At 41.3% G+C, this 20914-nt stretch overlaps 1 long non-coding RNA gene across 1 annotated transcript in view; it reads left to right on the forward strand.

Moving 5' to 3' along the window:
• Positions 1-212: 212 nt before the first annotated feature.
• Positions 213-20914, forward strand: part of LOC307047503 — a 31877-nt gene continuing 11175 nt past the window's right edge. Inside the window, exon 1 of the long non-coding RNA XR_013810451.1 lies at positions 213-393. This is a non-coding gene — a long non-coding RNA (uncharacterized lncRNA). The remainder of the gene's footprint in view (positions 394-20914) is intronic.

The raw sequence follows: 20914 nt of genomic DNA on the forward strand, positions 1-20914 counted from the left end.
TTAAATTGTTTTGGTGTTGAAGTATATTACTCAATACAATCTGACCAATTTAGCAAATTGTGACTTTGAGATTTTTTAATGATTTAATGTGGATTTTCTTAATGGAGAGTAATTTTTCTGATTATTCTGACACTACATGAAAGCAGCATTCGAGACAGCGTCTGATTCGTCAACAGGTTCGACCCAAAATCATCATGGGAAACACCCACACACCTTGCCCCTGTAAGGCTAAAGCTAACGGCTAACGACAACAGCAACTACTTTAACACTTCCTGTTATCTTTTATGAAGTCTCTAAATACACCACTGCTCCATTAAAAATATTGTGAAGAGGATACGGACTGAATTCCTAAATTGGAAAGCAACAATGGTGACGAAACGGACATCATTTAAGGTAAGTGTCAACACTGCATCGTAAGCGATAGCAAACACGGTATTTTTGTCGTGATTACCGTGGTTATAATATCGAAAAGCTTAATTTCATGGAATTTAAGTTAATTTCTTTATATATAGAGTCTATGGTTAATTTACGAAGACCCAATACTAGAGTTGACCAGAACTACAACAAAAACAACACTCTTGGAATGTGTAACAACAGATTAAAGCAAAAAAAAAGTTTAGTGCTTAAAAACCATTGATGTTGTACAACTAACGCTGCACAATTAATTGTAATTTTATCAAAATTGCAATATGAAATAGTAAAATATTCTAACCACAATATTTGGTGAAGGCAACATTTGTTAACATACATCCCTAGAGAATAACAAATTGTGGAGCTGTAGACCCACATACAACACAACCATAATGAGAATAATGTTTAAAAAATGGTAACTCTTTTTAATGTTGCAAATCATTTAGCAATTGTATTGTCAGTCAAGATAGTCCAATTACTAATTTGTCTAAATCCTGCAGCCCTTGGTTTCTGTCACAAACCTAATATAATGTCAAAGGCTTTAGCAGTGGTCCTAAGCAAGAGCTTTGTTTGTTCTATTTTGTTGCTAATTATTATTTTTAAAAGCCAGACGCAGGTGTTTTCATGGCATTTTATAGTGCATCAGATTCATTAGTGATCATCATTTGAAAGTGGCATAAATAAAGCCCTAATTCTGTTGGCACAATTGGCAGTCCAAATGTTCCCATTGTTTTTTTCCGGGTGATGGCTATAGAAGCCAGACGAAGGGCACATCCATATGACTTTGGTCCTTAATGAGGCCCGTTCTGGCTTTTAAAAAACTGAGACAAGGTCCTTATCAGACGCTCTCTCCCCGGGGATTGTCACCCTTTGCGGAGTACGTTTCCACGTAAGAGAGATTTTCCTGACACAAAGGCATCTCTCGTCTATCTGCAAAGCTTCTTGAAGTGTTTATCCACCAGAACTGACAGAGAGCTGACTTTAATTAGCACTGTCTCTCTTTTTTTACCCTCCCTCCCTCCTCCTCCTTACACCCCCACTTCTCGTCAGATTGCATAACTTCCAACTGAACAGTATATTAGGGTTTTTTATTCACTGAGGTTTTTGAAGGACCAGTTCATAGAGAGACGGGGGAGCGAGCCGGCTGCTCTCCTCATTTATGGCACATAATTAAAACTAAATGACAATTCCACTCTCCTATTTAATTAACCACTTTAGATAAAGCAAACACACATACAGTATGGTACAGAAACGCACACACCCATCACATCCAGACACTCACAGAAGCAGGTCACACCCCCCAAGTCTTATTAAAGCCCATAATATTTCAATCTGGGGGCTTTACTGACTTTGATAATATTCGGAAAGAGGAAAGCCGCCCCTCCCTTGATGGTTTTTTTTTGGGGTGGGGAAGGGAGATGTCATTCAACTTGACACCCTGTAAATACGCTCTCAAGCTCCTGCTCCAGCTATTCCCCCCTCTGTCCAATCATTTGTGAGTTTTTCTCAGTGTTAATGATGAAGGGTTTAATTCATCATAACAGTATTCGCACAACCTCTAATTAGCGGCAACACTCGTACAACAATGCCAGCGTTATCTCCTCATGCAAATGAGCTCTCAGTCTGTTGCGTTTGCTAATTTTATGAAACGGCAGGGCGATAACTACGCAGCCCGTGCTAATCTTCCCCGCGTTTAACCCTGGTTTTCTTTTTAATCCGCCACCCATAACAAACAAACAACAAACAATAATCCTATTATCGGTGAGATGATTCTTCTTTTGACTTTTTATTTATTTATCTCAGTTATGGGCAGGGGGAAGACATGCACTTCCTCTTTACATCGAGATTTTTACTCCAGATGAACTCATCAATACAAGTCCCCTGACAGAGGCCTGGTGATAACATCCATATAATATTATGCCATTGAAAATGAATGGTTCATTTAAATGCTATGTTGTGCCTTATACCACCGTGGAGTCTGGGGTATAATGGATCAAATTAAATTAGCACCAGACTGAGGTGTATAAGGGCTTATTCACATTCATTGTTATTTTGTCTACTACTTTGAAATTATAACCATGTTAATGTGTGTGATTGAAGTGAGCCCAGGCAGTGTGTTTATTGTGTGTATTCTGGGTGTGTGTGTGCATATGGTGGCGGGTGGTGGGGCTTGTTATGGCCCAGGGTTCACTAACCTTGTCCATATTGACAGCTCCTGCTATTAGGGGCCAAAAATGTGAGGGATCCCTGTGGTTAGATTAGTGAGAGATGAATGTCTGAGTGTGAATGTGTGAGTCCACGTGTGTGCGTGTGTGTATGCGTTTCTGATTACCCAGTACCCACTCTACCTGTTGTCGCGGTGGGGGAAAATATCACATACAGTATTTGCCAGCAATGACACAATCAACAACCATGGAGGTTCATACTCTAATATGGCCATTTAAATACACTTGGATTCACAGTGTGGCATATTTAGTTAGATATGAAAGTATCTCAAAGTCATATTTGATAAATACTTATTTACTATGAATAACATACATAATACATAGTGTGTGAGTTGACACTTTGCTGTGACAGGTCATTTTCAGTGACCTAAGAGAGAGTCCAGCCCAAACTTTCGTTTTTTTACAAAGCCATTAAATGGCCTCTAATAATAAACACTTAAATTGTGTATGTCCATATCTGGGTTAGTTTTTAAAATCATTTTCGACATTTAAGACCATTGTTTTTCTTTATTCAATCTAGATAGTGCTTTCAGACTTAATACAACATTTGTGAGTTTGTGTTATTATTGACATTTGTGTTCCTTTTCAAATTAGCTGCAATTGTAGCATTACAGAAAGCACTTTCAATTGCCTTGTGTTGAAAGGTGCTATATAAATAAACTTGACTTGCCTTACAGATAGTGGCCCTACTTCTCAATCATACATATTTGTATTCTTACCTTTTTAATGCAGTTTTATTTTGAAGGGGCCCTATTTAGCTTATTTTCAGGTTTCCTATTTGTATTTTGTGCCCCTTCTGTGACATGTTTACATGCTTCAATGTTCAAAAAAGCACCTCTTTTCACCATCTGTCTGAAACCAGAGCCAAGTCTGCTCTTATTGGTTAGCTGGCCGGCTCTTTTGTGATTGGTTAACTGCATTTCACGTTCAATGTGTTGGAGCGTTAGCCAATAGAAATGTGAGTGTGACATAGTGATGTCATTAGCCACTTTCACACCAAGTACTTAGCCGATACTTGTTCCCCCAGATCTCTTTAGTCCCTCAAACTGTCCTAGTAGATCGCGTTCTCACCGGAATAAGTTCCCGAGGGAGGATGAGGCAAATGAAGCCGCTGACATCACTTCTTCTTCTGCTTTGGGTTTACTGGCAGGCCGCAAACAACTTCACGGCGTATACTGACACCAAAAGTCCCGGTGGCCCCCGGAGTTGGGGACTGTCTTCAGTAGAAGCTGCTGGGTCGCGTCTTCCGAGTAAATTGCCAGAAGCGCCGACACCTCCTCATCACTCCACCGCTCCCATGTTTTCTTTTGTGTTAGTCTCTCTCTGTTGGGCTAATGCAAGCAAATAAAATGGCAGTTTCACAAAACTTTTCGGAGTTTTACGGGCCGTGGTTTGCAATTGGCCCAGACAATCAGAAATTGTTAGTGTGGCCGACACACCCAAGAACCATTTCTTCCTCAGGAACGTACCACCTCTCTAGCAGGGACTATCTGGGGGTGAAAAGGTTTGCGCGAACTAGGGACTAGTTCCAGATCCTTTTTGGTGTGAAACCAAATCTCCCCCCTATCAGCCTAGTTCGGGGGGAAAAGTACTCCGGTGTGAAAGCGCCTAATATGTTACAGAAGAAAACAAAGGAGTCCATTGGAGGCGTTTTCAACTTAACTTATATAAATATTTTAACCTTAGATTTTCAGTTTATTTTTAAAACGTTCTATGTTAAGGGTCACATTTGATACAATGTGTATAGCCTCCTTTTTGGATCTAGTAAAATAAAGTTCTCCTTCATGTTTCATAAGGACCTAAACATTTATTTGTATATTTTTGTGGGCACAGCTTTGAAGACACCTAGATTTGCTTTGATGATGATGGTGTCAATTACACGCTTGCTTTTATCAGTAACAGTATTCATCTCTTCATTACCTGTTGAGGTGAGGCCTTGAGATGATATGTCAAAGCACTGGACAGATGCATTACTGGGTCTACGAGACAATTACAGGCCTGTAGGGTGCTGGTGTCAAGGGTGAGATGTTAAAGAGGGAAGGAAGGGGGGCTGGGGGGTTGTTGGGGGGATAGAGTGTGGGGCGTTTAATGGATTGAGCTTGTGTTGATATGGCTTCTGCTGGCGTCCTCCATCCTCTCTCTGAGCCCACCAGCCATTCCCTTAAAGATGTAATGACATCTCATAATTAGCATAATGTCCCAACTTGTCTGCTGCTTTTAGCTGTCACACTGTATTTGTGTGAGCCCAGCCAATTACAGAGGCGATGCACAACAGGGGGGGAGGGGGCTACATTGGGAGCAAATAGAGGCTCACATGATAAGCCACATCCAACCGGCTGTTGCTCGCAATAGAAGCCTGATGTATGTGTATGAGGCTTGGATGTTACTGGCTAAGTAAGTGTGTACTTGAGTATTGGTGGTGTAAAGCAATTCCTGTACAATTCTGACACTATTATTGTTTTTTGTTTCTTGTTTTACATTGCTCTATTCAGTATAATTTAGTATTGGCCAAATGTAAATGATGATGTTAACATTATTTGAATAGATATTAGAGAGGAAATTATGCATTATAAAAAAACAAATGCAAATATATAAAATAAGCGTATGTTAATATAGGCTACATGGGACTGTCATGGTTGACACGTCTCATCAACGTTGCGTGGAAGTCGGAAACAGTACCGAAGGAGTGGGAAAGTTTACTCTAAGGTACTCGAAAGGAGGGTCACGCCGATTGTTGAACCTCAGATTGAGGAGGAACAATGCGGATTTCGTCCTGGTCGTGGAACGACGGATCAGCTTTTTACTCTCGCAAGGATCCTGGAGGGGGCCTGGGAGTACGCTTATCCAGTCTACATGTGTTTTGTAGACTTGCAGAAGGCGTATGACCGGGTTCCCAGGGAGTCACTGTGGGAGGTACTGCGGGAGTATGGGGTGAGGGGGTCTCTACTCAGGGCCATCCAATCTCTGTACTCCTAAAGCGAGAGCTGTGTCCGGGTCCTCGGCAGTAAGTCGGACCCATTTCCGGTGAGGGTTGGCCTCCGCCAGGGCTGCGCTTTGTCACCAATCCTGTTTGTAATATACATGGATCGGATTTCGAGGCGTAGTCGTGGGGGAGGGGGTCTGCAGTTCGGTGGACTATGGATTGCACCACTACTTTTTGCAGATGATGTGGTTCTGATGGCTTCATCGGTCTGCGACCTTCAGCACTCACTGGATCGGTTCGCAACCGAGTGTGAAGCGGCTGGGATGAGGATCAGCACCTCCAAATCTGAGGCCATGGTTCTCAGCAGGAAACCGATGGACTCTCCACTCCAAGTAGGGAATGAGTCCTTACCCCAAGTGAAGGAGTTCAAGTATCTCGGGGTCTTGTTCTCGAGTGAGGGAACAATGGAGCGTGAGATGGGTCGGAGAATCGGAGCAGCGGGAGCGGTACTGCAGTCGCTTTACCGCACCGTTGTGACGAAAAGGGAGCTGAGCCAGAAGGCAAAGCTCTCTGTCTACCGCGCCATTTTCGTTCCTACCCTCACCTATGGTCATGAAGGATGGGTCATGACCGAAAGAACGAGATTGCGGGTACAAGCGGCCGAGATGGGTTTTCTCCGCAGGGTGGCTGGTGTCTCCCTTAGGGATAAGGTGAGAAGTTCGGTCATCCGGCAGGGACTCGGAGTTGAACCGCTCCTCCTTCGCGTCGAAAGGAGCCAGTTGAGGTGGTTCGGGCACCTAGTTAGGATGCCACCTGGGCGCCTCCCTAGGGAGGTGTTCCAGGCACGTCCAGCTGGGAAGAGACCAAGGGGTAGACCTAGAACCAGGTGGAGGGATTATATCTCTTCGCTGGCCTGGGAGCGCCTTGGGATCCCCAGTCAGAGCTGGTTGATGTGGCCAGGGAAAATAAAGTTTGGGGCTCTCTGCTGGAACTGCTACCTCCGCGACCCGACCACGGATAAGCGGGAGAAGATGGATGGATGGATGGATGGGATTTATTGTTTTGTTTTTATGATTTTACAACTGTTCTCCACCGTGCCACTGTCAGTAAGCCTGGACACTGCGGGGCAAGACGTTTACCTAGTTTATTAAAGGTACGATACTCAGAATTGGCGAAAATTACTGAATTGGATATATGGGGAAATACAATTTATTATATGATACAATCCATTAGCCCACATTTTTTAGCAACTTCATTGAGGTACTGTACAGGATACATTGAGTGTAGGGCTGGGCAATATATGGATATAATATCGATACGGTAACATTAGACTAGATATTAGGGGTGTAACGGTTCACAAACATTTCGGTTCGGTACGTACCTCGGTACAGCAGAAAAAATTATAACAAAACATAAAATATTTGTTGGTTTTTTAAAATTATTATTAAACTGTGAATAATGTATTCACTCAAATAAATACAAAATATAATAAAATAAACATTAAGGTGCAGCATTTCGATGAACTGAAATAATCTGTATTTGAACTTTACTGTACTAGTACTCACAAAACATAAACTATTAGTTTTGGGTTTTTAATTATTATTAAACATTGAATATTCACTCAAATAAATGCAAAATATGATAAAATAAACATTCAGGTGCAGCATTTCGATGAACTGAAATAATCGGTATGTTAACTCTACTGTACTAGTACCTACCTAAGCAGCCAGTTTGACATTATGACTTGCTTGTCATTGTATTTTCATGTTTTTTTAAAGAAAAATTAACTTGTCCACATTGCTTGCCGAAAGGGCAGAGCTGGCACTAACAATGTCTCCTACTGTGGAGAACACCCTCTCGCTAGGGACAGAGGTAGCAGATACAGCCAGGTAGCGCTTTGCTAACATGGCAAGACAAGGATATTTGGCGTTTGTAATAGCTTTGGCTCGGTCTGGACTTTTTGCTAGTGGTGGAGGCTTAAATGCTAGCGGGAGTTGGGTTTGCACTTCAGTCTTTTTTCTTTTGGTACCGGTGATATTCACGTTCGGGTGATGCCTTTTCAAATGAGTGTGCAAGTTTGATATATTGCCAGCTGCGTAACCAATTTTAGTTGAACAATGCCGACAAACAGCTTTGGTTCGGTCCACCTGTCTTTGTCTGTCATCCTTGTACCTAACTGCGAAACCAAAATGTTCCCAACCCGGAGACTTCAATGATGCTGGAGGATTTTCGAGCTCAACTTTATCTGCATTCGCCATTTTGACAGTTCCTCAAATTACTGACTAAATTTGAACGCGTCCCTGTGACCAGCTCTCATAGTATGTCTCTCACCCAATTAAATAACTTGCTCGCTCTTTGACGCGTTGAACCCAATTTGAGCAAATTACTCTGAATGCTTCCAAAAAGTTGTTCACGTTCTCAATTTTTTACGTTTAACGTTATATTCGTTCAGTACACTTCGGTACACACGTGTACCGAACCGAAGGGTGCGGGTACGTGTACCGTTACACCCCTACTAGATATTGAAAGGTTTACTTGTTTTAAAGGCTACAACATTAAAAGGCACGTCATTTTCAGAATTTACCTGATTTGCTGATTCTTCTTTTCTTTTACCTGATTCGTCATCTAAAACTTTCATTGTGTTCATATTATGTCAAAGCATTAATAGTCAACTCAATATCTTCAATGTTTTATATCAAGCCTTTTGGTCAAAATATTGTGATATATGATTTTCTTCCTCAGCACTGTTATTGAACCTTCCCTACTATTGAGTAGCGGAGGATTTAAAAGGAAAGTTTGGAAACGTCAGAATCTTTCTTTGGAATCTCGAATAAATTAAAGTTTGCTTACATCGCCACACTCCTCCAATGCTCTGTAACTGACACTCGTTTCAGCTTTAAATAACTACAATTTAACAACACCTCATACATTTGATTACTGTGATGTATTCGGCGCTGTCATGTTTATACAGAGAGACAAGCAGCTTGTCACAAAGCTAAATAAACCTCGCATGGCACTCCGAAGCCGCTCTATTCATCAGACATGTTTTAATCCATCTCCATATGATTCCTTACCCTATCAACCATACATCCAACTCTCTGCAGCCTTATATATAATGTATCGGAACAGAAAAGAAATGGAGGTGACAGAGTCAGTAGTTACTATGATCAAATATCATAGCTGGAGGCTAACTGGGCATCAGGGCCCACTGACAGACACAATCCACAGGGAATGAAGGGATACAGAGAGGGAGGGTGTCTGTACTATAAGGTAAAGGATGGCGGTGTGTCGGTATAAATCACCATTGCGGAGGCTAATCTCTCAGGGTCTCTGGCAGGATAAATACTTTGCTTATAGATCCAACACGCCTCAGTCTCCGCCACTCATTGGGCACGCTCAGTAGGCACAAGGCCTCCCTGGGCACGGTGCTGGCTCTCCCCTCCTTAAATCATCCCTCATTCTCATCTTTTTTCACTCCATCCTTTCAACACGGAGAGGCTGAGAGCCTGGCTGTGTGACTGGAAGAGGGATGAGAGAGATATCATTCTCATTCCTCTTTATTTCCTCACGCTTCCGATCACTGCAAGAAGGAAGAAAGAACTCCCTCACTTTCATTGAGTCTTTTAGTCTTATATTTAATGTTAAAGTCTTACTTTTTAAAATGAGAATGCATTTGAAGATTTCTCCACTAGAATCTAACATTGTAAAACAAAAGGAAAGTTCTGATGTCTCTGCCAATGACAGACTATTGTCTCGCCCAAAAAAAGACTTCACTTGAAAGAGATACCTTTAGAGTCATTCAGATTTAACTTGTTTTCTTCTTACAAAACTCTTACATATGCAACCTTGCTCTCAATTTGGTACATTTTTGTATTTGCATGTCCCCTGTTTCATCCCCTTTCATCTCTGTGATGCCAAGGTAAAGGCATCCTCCCCCCAACGTCCTCCCTTCCCTTCCCTTCCCCTCCTCCTCCCCTCCCTCCCTTGTTCCCTCTCTGGGTAATCTGGCCCTGTCTGTAACAGTGGAGGTGCTGCCTGATTGAAACAAACGGCCGCTGATTGCTGATCAGCCAGCTGTAAAGCCTGGCAAGGATATGAGCTAATGAAAAAATGGACCTGATTTGAGAGGCACAGAGCGTCGCTCACCCTGCTAGCCCTGCTGTCCCCTGCTGTTACCCTCTATCCCTCCATCCTTCCCTCGTCTTCCTCCCATCGCCCCCCCGTCCCTCCCCTGTATGCCTATCATTGTCAGCTATCCTTACCGGTAGATAAAGAGAAACAAGGAGAGATGTTACGGATTGGTCAGGACTGGTTGTGCAGACATGCAAAGGTCTTGGGTTTTAGCAACGGTCTGTTTAAATATGCGACTGTGTGTCCCACAAAATTACGGACCAATGCGACTGCGTTCTCAAATACATTTTGAGGGAGACATATTTCCCCCGACAAAACTACTACTATGTTTAGGCAACAACAATACTTTCTGACATTCGGAAAAAAAGGTCATGGTTTGGCTACAAAATTCCGTTTCTATACAACTTCACTGCCTTCTCAAATATGTTTTGATAGACATTTTCTGCCGCAGCATTAAACACGTGGTTACAATGTTAGTCAAAATAAAATGCTCAAACTATTATATGTTTAGGCAACAAAACAACTTTCTTAGGGTCAGATAAAAGATTGTTTTTCTTCAAATTAGTATGTTTGGTACGTCATTTAGGTCACAAACAATAATTCAACATTTACTTTTTGTTTAACAAGTCTGATGGTAACTGAACAAAAAAACGTTTTCATCAAAACCTAATTGTGCAGCTCTGTCTCCAACAAACTACAATGCCATGCAACTAAACTCTATTCCCAAATACATATAAAGAAAAACATATTTTGTCATGGATAATGGTCGCAGTGTTGGACACGTGGTTACAATGTAAATCGCAACATTCAACAATTTTTTTTAACAAATTTACTCTCATGTTTAGACAACAAAACTACCCAGTTGGGTTAAAAAAATATGTTTTTTATTTAAGTTAAGTACATTTAAAAACTGAGAACGTTGACTTTGGTTTCACAAGGCTGTGTTGACTGGATAAATATGTTTCCCTCATACAATAATTAATAGAGAACTTTAGTATTCTATTCTACAATATTTAGGAAACCAATCTGTTCTGTGTGGCCTTTTATTTTTGAAATCTAGTATCCTCAAAATGATACAAACATGCTTAAATCTTGCAAGATTTACGACATTTTGGCTTGTGCTCATCTCAACAAAGGGATGACGTCTGAGTTCTTCATGATACAGTGTCTGCATACATGCAAAGAAGTACGTGAAAATGGGTAATTCAACAATTGCTGTACAAGCAATATAAAGAAAGTGAGAAAAAAAGAAGTCATTGCTCTTCTGCACCTCATATAATTTATATTCTTGGTTAAATATCCAACAAGCCATTTCTTTTTATAAAAGTACAAAGGGTTCTTTAATAGCATACAAAGGGAAATGTGTACACATAATGGACCACTTAGGCCACAATGAACATCTTCTGTTTATTTGTGCACATTTTGATAATTTTCTCTCACCATTTTGATGCACACAAAGGCACAAAGTAGCACCCTCTGACCCCCCCATCTTGTAGGGTCAGTACTAAAGTGGGCAATAATTGCCAGTGGCAACTAATTAGAATTGGTGATTTGGTGAAAGTAAAGTGGAAAAATAAGAGAAAACACACAAATAAATGCATGCACACAAATACTGTGCAAGCGGATGCATATTCACACACACATAAGCGAACCCACGCACACATATACAATGCCAAGACGATAAATTAAAATCTTCATGACCCTGTGTATACAAAATTAGCCAAAGGGCCAACAGACCTGCATTAGAGAAGTGCATAGTAACAGAGAAGAACTCTAATTGGGGGTCATTATTTAAGCTGAGAGAAGGAAAAGGCTCCGGACTCTCATTTTCACTCCTCTTTCGCCTTCTTTTTTATTTGACAGGCGCAGTAAATTAAGAAAGTGGTGATATTTAATACCTTTTAACCTCCTCCAGACAGTTTTCTGATCAATTACTAGAGCAGGCTGTAATTGTTAGCCTGGATAATGATTCCACATGTGAGAAAGCAGCGCTAAGATGAAGCCCCGAGTGCAATTACCTTAAACCCCTCAAGTGTACTGGTGTCTGGAGAGGACATTATGGAAAGAGAGAGTTAGTAAGACAGGCAGAGAGAACCTGCGGAGAGAGACAAAGTAGGAGATGATGTGAGATCATCTGACAGTGAGGAGAAAAACCCTCACCCTGCTCATATAGCTGCTGAAAACATCAGCAGGCGACTTTACAGTATCACAGAAAATATGCTAGGGATCGGAGCTGCACATAGTCTGCTAAATAGTAGTAAAGGAAAGATTGATTTTTTTGTAGATCGAGTGGTTGTTTGTTATTCCTAAAGATATTTTTTGTAAGTAGCTTGTTATTCCTAAAGCAGAATGTATGTCAGTTGGTGTGTTTGTTAGATCTTAGTGTACTCTGCTTAGGCTTTTATGCCAAAGGCTGCAGTTCATTGAATGGCCACTTGTGGCTGGCTTCTAATGGGGGGGGGGGGGGGGAGGAATCGTAGACTTGCATGCCTAATTTAAATTATTTAACAGCACAAATAAACATGTTTACAGCCTGTTAGAAAGCCTGCGTTACCTGGGGGGTATACTACGAAGCAGGATTTTCGCTTAGCCGGCTAACTTCAGGGAACTGAAGTATAACTTCTTTATATGTCTAATATTATAGTTGACTTTTCATTCAGGAAATATGAGGCAGCGCTGTCAGTACGCTTCTCCATGTTTGTGATTGGTCGAATGCTCCAAATAGCACCCCTTTCATGTGAACACGCACCTAACTGTAGATAGGACATGGCTGGCTTGAGTGATCCACTTGATAACCCGCGTCGTAGTACAGTTTAGCGAGAGCGCCTATGTTTTGGATTAGGCCAACCGGCTAACTCAAACATATTCAGGTTAGGTTGAACCAGCTTCGTAGTACAGGCCTCTGGGCCAGCCTCAACCCCTTCTACAATGCAGATGTAGAATTAGCCAGGAAATAGATTTAGCTTTCAATGCCCAGATGGGAACGGACTGAGCCGCTCACTTGGAGCTTCACAACGGCAATCAATGCATGGAGTACATTTTTCACACAGTCTCAGGTTTAATGCTTACAAGCACATTTGAATAGGCTAACATACTAAGCTATATTGACAAATCGTTTTAAACATAGCTGCTAAACATAAGGTCTTTTAGTATATTCATTTAGCATGTATGCTAGCTTTAGCATTTTCCTCAAAGCACCGCTAGCATATTGTAAACATATCTTAATTCAGGCAATATGCTGCGATATTGCATTTTCTTTAGATGCTGATGAACACATTTTTATACTTTTACTCCTATTTCATGCAATCAAAACAGTGGGATCTGCATTTATCACAGTTTCTGTAACATCCAACATAATAGCAGTACAATGGCCCATGTCATTGCAAATGAAATAAAGTATTGACTGAGATAATCTTAGCGGGTAGAATCAGTGTTTTGTGAATCATGCACACAAAATGAGTTTTATCCCCTTTTTTTAATGTTTTCTCACCCCACTTTCTAAAATGACAGTTATTGCAAGTTTAATGCATTATTTTATTTATTTTTATATTTGTATATTTCTAGTGGTACAGCTCCTATGGAATCGCGTTGACTTTTTGGCAGAACATGAATGAAAGACATGAAAAAGGTGATAACAATATGCAAACGATGGAAATGTGTAGAAGACGAGCCATCACTTCCCTGTATGTGTTGCCACATGCTGGCATGTTGGCACTTATTGCAATGTGTTAACATGCATATTTGTATAGGTTATGTTTGCATATGTTCAACTTCTGGGTTATGTTGGAATGACATGTCTGCCATCCTTTTATTGAAAAAACCTATGTGGGTGTCCCTTTCTTGGCTGTTAAAAGTGCATGTAGCCAAGCAATTTAAGATCAAATTACACCCTGTGAAATCTCATGCTTGGCCTGACAGCCCCCCCAAACACTAAATAAATCACCTTTTTACTGTGGAGGAAACTGCGAGGCTCAGCTGCACATGAGAGCACTCCCATTTTAAACAGCACAATTGTTACACACGCACAACTGTGGCTTTCTATTTTACCACTGGTTGCTTTCACTGGCTATAGCTATGACCAGAAAACAAAAGTACATTCACATTAGCCAGTTCAAACCGTCAGTGGTGGAGTGTATTTCCTCACTGGTCTGCATGTTTGGTTTTTCAGCCTTGGAATGCAACTCCGTTTTGAATATTCATGATAAACAGCAACAAAGAAGTGCCAAATATCCCACTTGAGTGAAAGCACCGTAAACTGAAATTCACATACTGCTGGCAGATTTAAAACTCAAAAATAAAAGTTAGGTTTGATTCAAAAAATATTTTGTAAAACATTTGCATACGGATGCAGATATTTAAAAGTTGAAAGCTTCATGGAGGATTAAATCATAACTATGACCGGCCTGTTTCTAATACAAAACCTTTGAAATACGTATCCCACAATGGAATTTAAAGGTACAGAAGTCAAAGCGTTCATTTATCTTACTTCATAAAATCCAAGAAAGAGCTACTGCCTTACAGCTTTCACAGTGCCTTAATTTGTTACTTTCCACCCTTGAACTGCTCCACTGTTTTGCATAAAGTGCAAGATTTATCAGGGGAGGTGGAAAGAATGTGAACAAATAGTGAAATTTCTAAACAAACACAATGCTTGATTTCTTCAAATATTGAACAGTTGGTGGTGTTATCTGGCTCGGTGACCCGGCGCTCATAGCAGGCAGCGCGGAGTGGCATGGCCTGACCTCCTGTCTGCAAGCAAGGCCGGCTGGAGGCTGAGGAGAGCCGAGAGAGAGAGGGAGAAGTGGAGAAGAGACAGGCAGAAAAGGACGAGGGCAAATAAAATACCAGACGCCCGCACAAGAAACACACACAAAACTAAACTAGCATGAACCCGCTGCCACCCTCCCTTCCCCCTGACATCAAATATGTTAAGGCCATCTGCTTTTTTACACAAGTAAACAACAATGCACTGTCAATTGCAACAGCGCTGGGTGATGTTTAATATTCAACCAAAATAAATTACTGTATTTGTAGAAGTTAAAGGTCTTACATATAGTATTGTTGGATTGAGTGACTGGTCAAGCCTCTTTATCTTACCAGCGGTATTGTTATTGCCATTTGTTAAGAACCTCATTCCCTTCTAGCCCCCATCCGCTGCCTCCACATCCACGCTTCCGGTGTAGACCTGGGCGGTCCGTTCCCTCCGTGCGGTGAGCTGTGACTCATGCGCTTTCTACGTGTAACATTTTATTTATATTACAATGGCATATACGTGCAACGATTTGTCGACAATTGCACTTCAGAAAGTCAAAAAGCTTCACGTCTTTATGCCAAACATCAGCATCTTTCTGTTTGTGCAACCTCTCCTGTGCTTTTAAGAAACAGATCTGGCACATACAATAGGCATCTACCTATGTTGTATCAGATGTACCTCAGTCCCCAGCGCGCTACCTTTTCTTGAGTGTGTTATTTTCGCCGGAAGAAAGCCCCAATTAATACTACTAGGTTGCAGACTACAGTAGGCAACTGTCCTAAATTGCGCATTCAAGTAATTTGAATGGTTCCGCAACCCACTTCGATAGCAGAGCTGCGCTGCGATGCTTACTTCCAGGTCGGCCTACAAAAATACGAAATCCCTGCACCACTCTTCTCAGCGCACAATTTCCGTCAATCATCTCATCAAGTGATTGATGAGTCAATATTTAAAAAAAGAATAATAATAATACTTTAATTGAAGTCTAATGCAATGTAATAATACCAAATAAAAGCATTGAAACATGCAATTTTGTTGTTGCAACGTTGTATTCATTATCTTTTTTACATTGCTTTTGTAACATGCTTTTAGTGGTCAAAACATAAAAATGATCACCGACAACAATTTAAAGCTTAAGTCAAGTGACGTGGTGGAACAAGTCAGTGAGGGGATGCTTCACATACAGCAGAGTTGAAGTCCCCCGACTCTCCTGCCTTTCTAATAGAAACAGACGAGGATGATTTACCTTCACAGCCACTGAGATGATCCACGCAGCAGATGTTTTACACTTTCTGACCATTTATTTGTGGAGCGGGACAAGGAGGGGGGGGACTTGGGAGGGGTATAATTAGGATTTATGGAGTGAATCTGCAGAGTTGCAAAGGCGACTGATGATCCCTCCTGTAAGAAGTGTCTTTGTCTGCTAGGTGAGGGATAACGGACGGCGCCATGTTGACAAGGGCAAGGACAAGGAGCTGGATGTTTAAGCGTTGCTCACCGGGGCCCTCATCCGCTTAGCACAGATGAACACACAGATATACGCTTATGCCCTGCATTTCAAACACACATACACACTTGCGCACACACAAATCCTAAACACGTCCAATCTATTTAAAACAATGAGTCACTGTTGGGTAAATGCACAAATTCTATACACATGCATGCACGCCGACACGTGCATACATAGAGCATACGCATTTTAAATATGCAGATACTGTATGTTGGTTTAAGATTAGCACTAGGTATGTCACAAAACCAGAAATGTATTAATCAATACCAATAAAATGCCACATTTCTCAATACCACAGTAATAGAAACAAAAGACGAAAATAATAAATAAATCCTATGTTTTAAAAAATATTGTTTGGACGCTGGTTTATATAAGAAAGGTAAAGGGTTCATAATCCCTCTCTAAAATATTTGTTATTGCTGTGAAAACATAATTAAACATCTGTCTGCTGTATATCGAATTTCCCACCAAAACATACATTTAAACACATTATGAAAACATTATAGTAACTTTACCAAATACTTATCTGTACTGAATAGAGCTCAAATGCATCATAATATAGGTAAATGGAATCTGGCTATGGTAACGTTAGCCATTAGCTACGTTATTTAGCGAAGCAGGAGTGTTCTGCCGCCCAGCTGCTAACAGCTAACAGCTACCTGCTCTCCTGATAATAATTTATCCGGGTTTTTTATTTCTTTGAAAAAAAAGTCTTCAAAAAATCGTATGCTATTTATTCTTTAATGTGGCAAAAACTGCATTTTAAAATGATAACATTTCAACAAATCATGGTAACATTTCTATTTAGCTTTGCCTAACACCTATATTTACTAATAGAGCTCAATCGCTGTTAGTGCTTAAAGTTACAGCTAAACAGCTAGTGCAAACTTACTCTCCTATGGCACATTTCAACATATATGTGTCAAACTATTTAGCATTATTATGGAAAAATTGTCCCGGGGAAGATCTGTGTTGGTCCTAAACACATTTCTAGCCTTTAGCTCTCCGATATTGTGAGTTTCTTGCTTTGCACAGGCCTGTGCATATCCAAGAACACTAATGGCGCACTTCCACCATGGCGCGGAGCGCGGTTTAAGCGTGCCGTGTCGTGCCGGGCCCGTTTTTGGTTGCGTTTCCACTAGGCCTAGTTCCGGCCTGGGGTTACTTTTTCACCTTTTTTCTGGCCCGACAAAATCATGGTTCTATCGGGCCCAACAAGCGGGCCAACAACCGGGCTGAATATACTAAACTATTGAAAGAATCGCTGGCAAGGGGGCTACAACTACAACAAGATGAACATATTTGACCGTGATTTAATTGTAATACACGTTTCAAAATGATGCCGAAGTAACAACATACTGATACCGGTTAGTAAAAACCATGAATTAATGCTTTGAAAAGTCTGCAGACAGATGGCAGGCGAAAAACCTTTTAAAATGCGTGTTGTCTAAATGGATATCGGCTAAGCTAACGCAGTATATGTTCCGACCGTCCACACTCACAACAACGGCCTATACAGACATAAATAAACCAGGGACTGTATTCGCCATGACACAGACAGTCTGTGGTTTGTACTTGTTTAACTTTTGTGTAGTTTCTGAACAGATATGAGGAGCTGTGAGCTTGAGAGCTAACAGCTAACGGCTGATGTTGTTTTTCTGAAGATGACGTCACGGCTCCGCCTACACTGCATTGCTATAGATACTACCCCAGTTCCTAAACTGTAATGGAAGTGCAGCATCAAAGTGAGCCGGGCCTAAAAAGGCCTAACAAAACCGTACTAAGTCGAGCGAGGCCTGCGGTGGAAATGCGCCATAAGTACCCCTCACAAACCCAAACGACAGTATATTGTCTGAAGTCCTCTGGACAAGGTTTTCTCCCTTGAGGTTTTGGCAGCACTTGATCACCCACAATGCAGCTCAAACACTCAACATTTGACTGAAGAGTAGGTCCCTCTTATCTAAATGTGCTACTTCTATTTCATTTTATATTTGAGGGCATCATATGAGCATGGCTCCAAAGTACCTCTGCTAAATTCGCCTTATGGGGAGTCAACCAGATGACTCACATTTGTATTTCCGTTTCTCTCTCTGAGCCTCTGGCCTGTAGCCTGAAGCTGGCCAGCGGTCATTAAATTGGTTATTTACAGTAAACAGCACTATAATCCTGTCACAACCTCTCCCTCGTCCTTCCACAAAGCTCCAGCCAATGTTTGGTGGCGAGAGGAGCGAGTGTTAAATGGGTATTGAAGTGACGTTATCTGGATTTCTTTCTTTCTCTTTTTTCCCTCCGATGGATGTTGAGAAGGGTTTGTTTGTCTAAATGTTAGCACTTTGGAAGAGCTCCACAGCTGTGGGCGCCTATATCACATTGGAGTTTTCACTGCACACACACACTCACACACACACACCACACACATGCACTGCTCACTCACACTCTGACAGGCAGCCATGTTGGGCTGGCAGCTCAACAACACAAAGCTTTTATCTGTCAGTGGTCAAGCCTGACTGAACCCCCGCTACATTATGGGCAGTCACACACACACACACACACACACACACACACACACACACACACACACACACACACACACACACACACACACACACACACACACACACACACACACACACACACACACACACACACACACACACACACACACACACACACACACACACACACAGACACTCTATCCAAAACACACACACTTTGAAAAAGTGCCATTTCCATTTTTTTCCTCTTAAAACCTGGCTCAAATCTGCTCTTTTCCGGAAATTAGCCATCTGTGCTGCCCGTGAGTGACAGAATGTTCATATCAATCCTTCCAGGAGATGATGAGCAACCCGTCTGCACAGACAACACCCACACACACCCACAACGACATACACACACACACACGGCCACATTTCCAGCAGCAAGTCATTTGTGGATTTGTTTCCACTATAGATAATGGCACGATGTGAACCTTCGCTTTGAAACAGATTAATGTTGTACTGATTCCCATGGCCACTCATACAAATTTACAGAACATTCGCACACAATATGACCACATGCCACACAAAACAGAGTATGTGGAAGAGAAACAGACAAACACTCTTCCAAGATTCCTGCAGGACAAAGATGGCTGGTGGTTAATGAATCTTAGTTAACACCATTAGATTGAAAGATGAGCCCTGTCCGAATGCGCTTTCCTGTGTATGTGTTTTTTTTTCCTTCTCCCCTCCTGTCTCCCTTTCTCTATTTTTTACGCTTCAATTTCGACGAATGGCTTTCATCAGCAAAGCGCATCTCATTAGCGGCGATGATGCGCCGTATGTTGATCATCATCATCTGTGAGTGGACTGATGAGCGATGAATGTCAGCCGTAATGGTGGCGACGACGTCCCGTAAACCCACCGCGACACAATCGGGCTAATTACTCCATATAGCGCCGTTACCGGCTGCAGCGGCACCAGTAGGAGCAGAAGTGGAAATGACAATCATAATGAACCATATCAGGTGCATCAGTTCACTAAATTCAAGCTGCGTCTGGTTTAAAACAATTCACTAGGACTGAATTCCTGAGAAATAGTATCACTGATGACTGAAAAATATATTGTTATTCGATTAATGTTATTTATTATAGGTCTAGAGGGAACACTGATCCTATATATTACTTTTTTATTTAAATGGTGGCATATTTAAATAAAATATAAACCATTATATGTTGCTTTTTTTTGGAGGATTTATTGTCATTTAACGTAATTTATGTGACAGGTATGAATATTGCTTACTTGCATACCTAAAAGTCATTTAATATACTTTGGTGTCTTATTATTTCATTTAAAGTAAAATATTTAAATACTTCTGTCAAAGCTGCTTTTATGTTCCACTGTGAGGCGTAAAACATTTTTTATGATGGTGACAAGAGTCAAAAGATTAAATCTACGTTTAGAGCAACAGCACACCTTATCTAAAAATACTAAGGCTTTCATGGACAATGCAAAACATCTAAGAAGCCATATTTTGTAAATATATTTAAACCATGATGTCAAAAGAGAACCAGGAAACTCTTTGCATTAGTGGTCTTATCCAGGTTGATTGAATCCCACTGACTGTATTGGAAAAGCCTCAGAATGTCCATTGCCTGATCTTTCCACCACCGTGCTCTGGCTCTTGTGCATCACAGGTGCTTCTTTTCACAGGTGACAGAAGGATGCCGAGATGGCAATATTTTTTTTCCCCTTTCGTTTGAGGGCGTTTGTTTGTGATATCGCACCTCATGCTAACTTGCAAATTATTGAGAGCCAGGGTAACAATAGCAGACGACTCTTTTGTCCTCTCACCACTCTGGTTGTGTGGCTGCTGATGCTGTGATTCTCCTGAAATCATCTTTGGCTGCGACACAAATGTGCCAGAGAGAGAAAACACCGTCTGGAAAACACCCTCAAGGCTCCAGTCCTTGAACCAGTGGTCAGTCTGGAAGCTGTGGGAGGTTTTTTGGCCCAGACGACTGTTATTGTTCAAATGGAAGTTGTGCAAGTAGAATATCTACTTTTATGTGAGCCAGTTATGAGAGAGCTACTGCTTTTGGTTACTTGGTTACTAGGTCTAGGCAATTTCTCAATTTAGAGCACAGGAAATATTGACGTCTTTAAGATTAAATGGTAAATGGATGGACAGCATTTATACGGCCCTTTTCCAGTCTTTACAACCCCTTAAACGCTTTTTAATAGTCTGTATGAATTGACACTGTATGAACGTGTATGAATGGGTGAATCCCTAACCCTAACCCTTGCTTGGACCAACAAATGGAAGTTGTTTGAGTAGAATGTTTACTTTTATGAGAGCTAGTTATGATACAGATGTAGCACCTCATTTCGGATGCCCCTATCGTAGTTGGGTAGCGGCCCTCGCTGAAAGGAAAACTCCCCCGCCGAGAACTACTTTTAAAGTTGCCATTCTGCCGAGATCTACCA

The sequence above is a fragment of the Notothenia rossii genome (assembly GCF_949606895.1).
Source record: "Notothenia rossii genome assembly, chromosome: 7".
NCBI classification, from domain to species: Eukaryota; Metazoa; Chordata; class Actinopteri; order Perciformes; family Nototheniidae; genus Notothenia; species Notothenia rossii.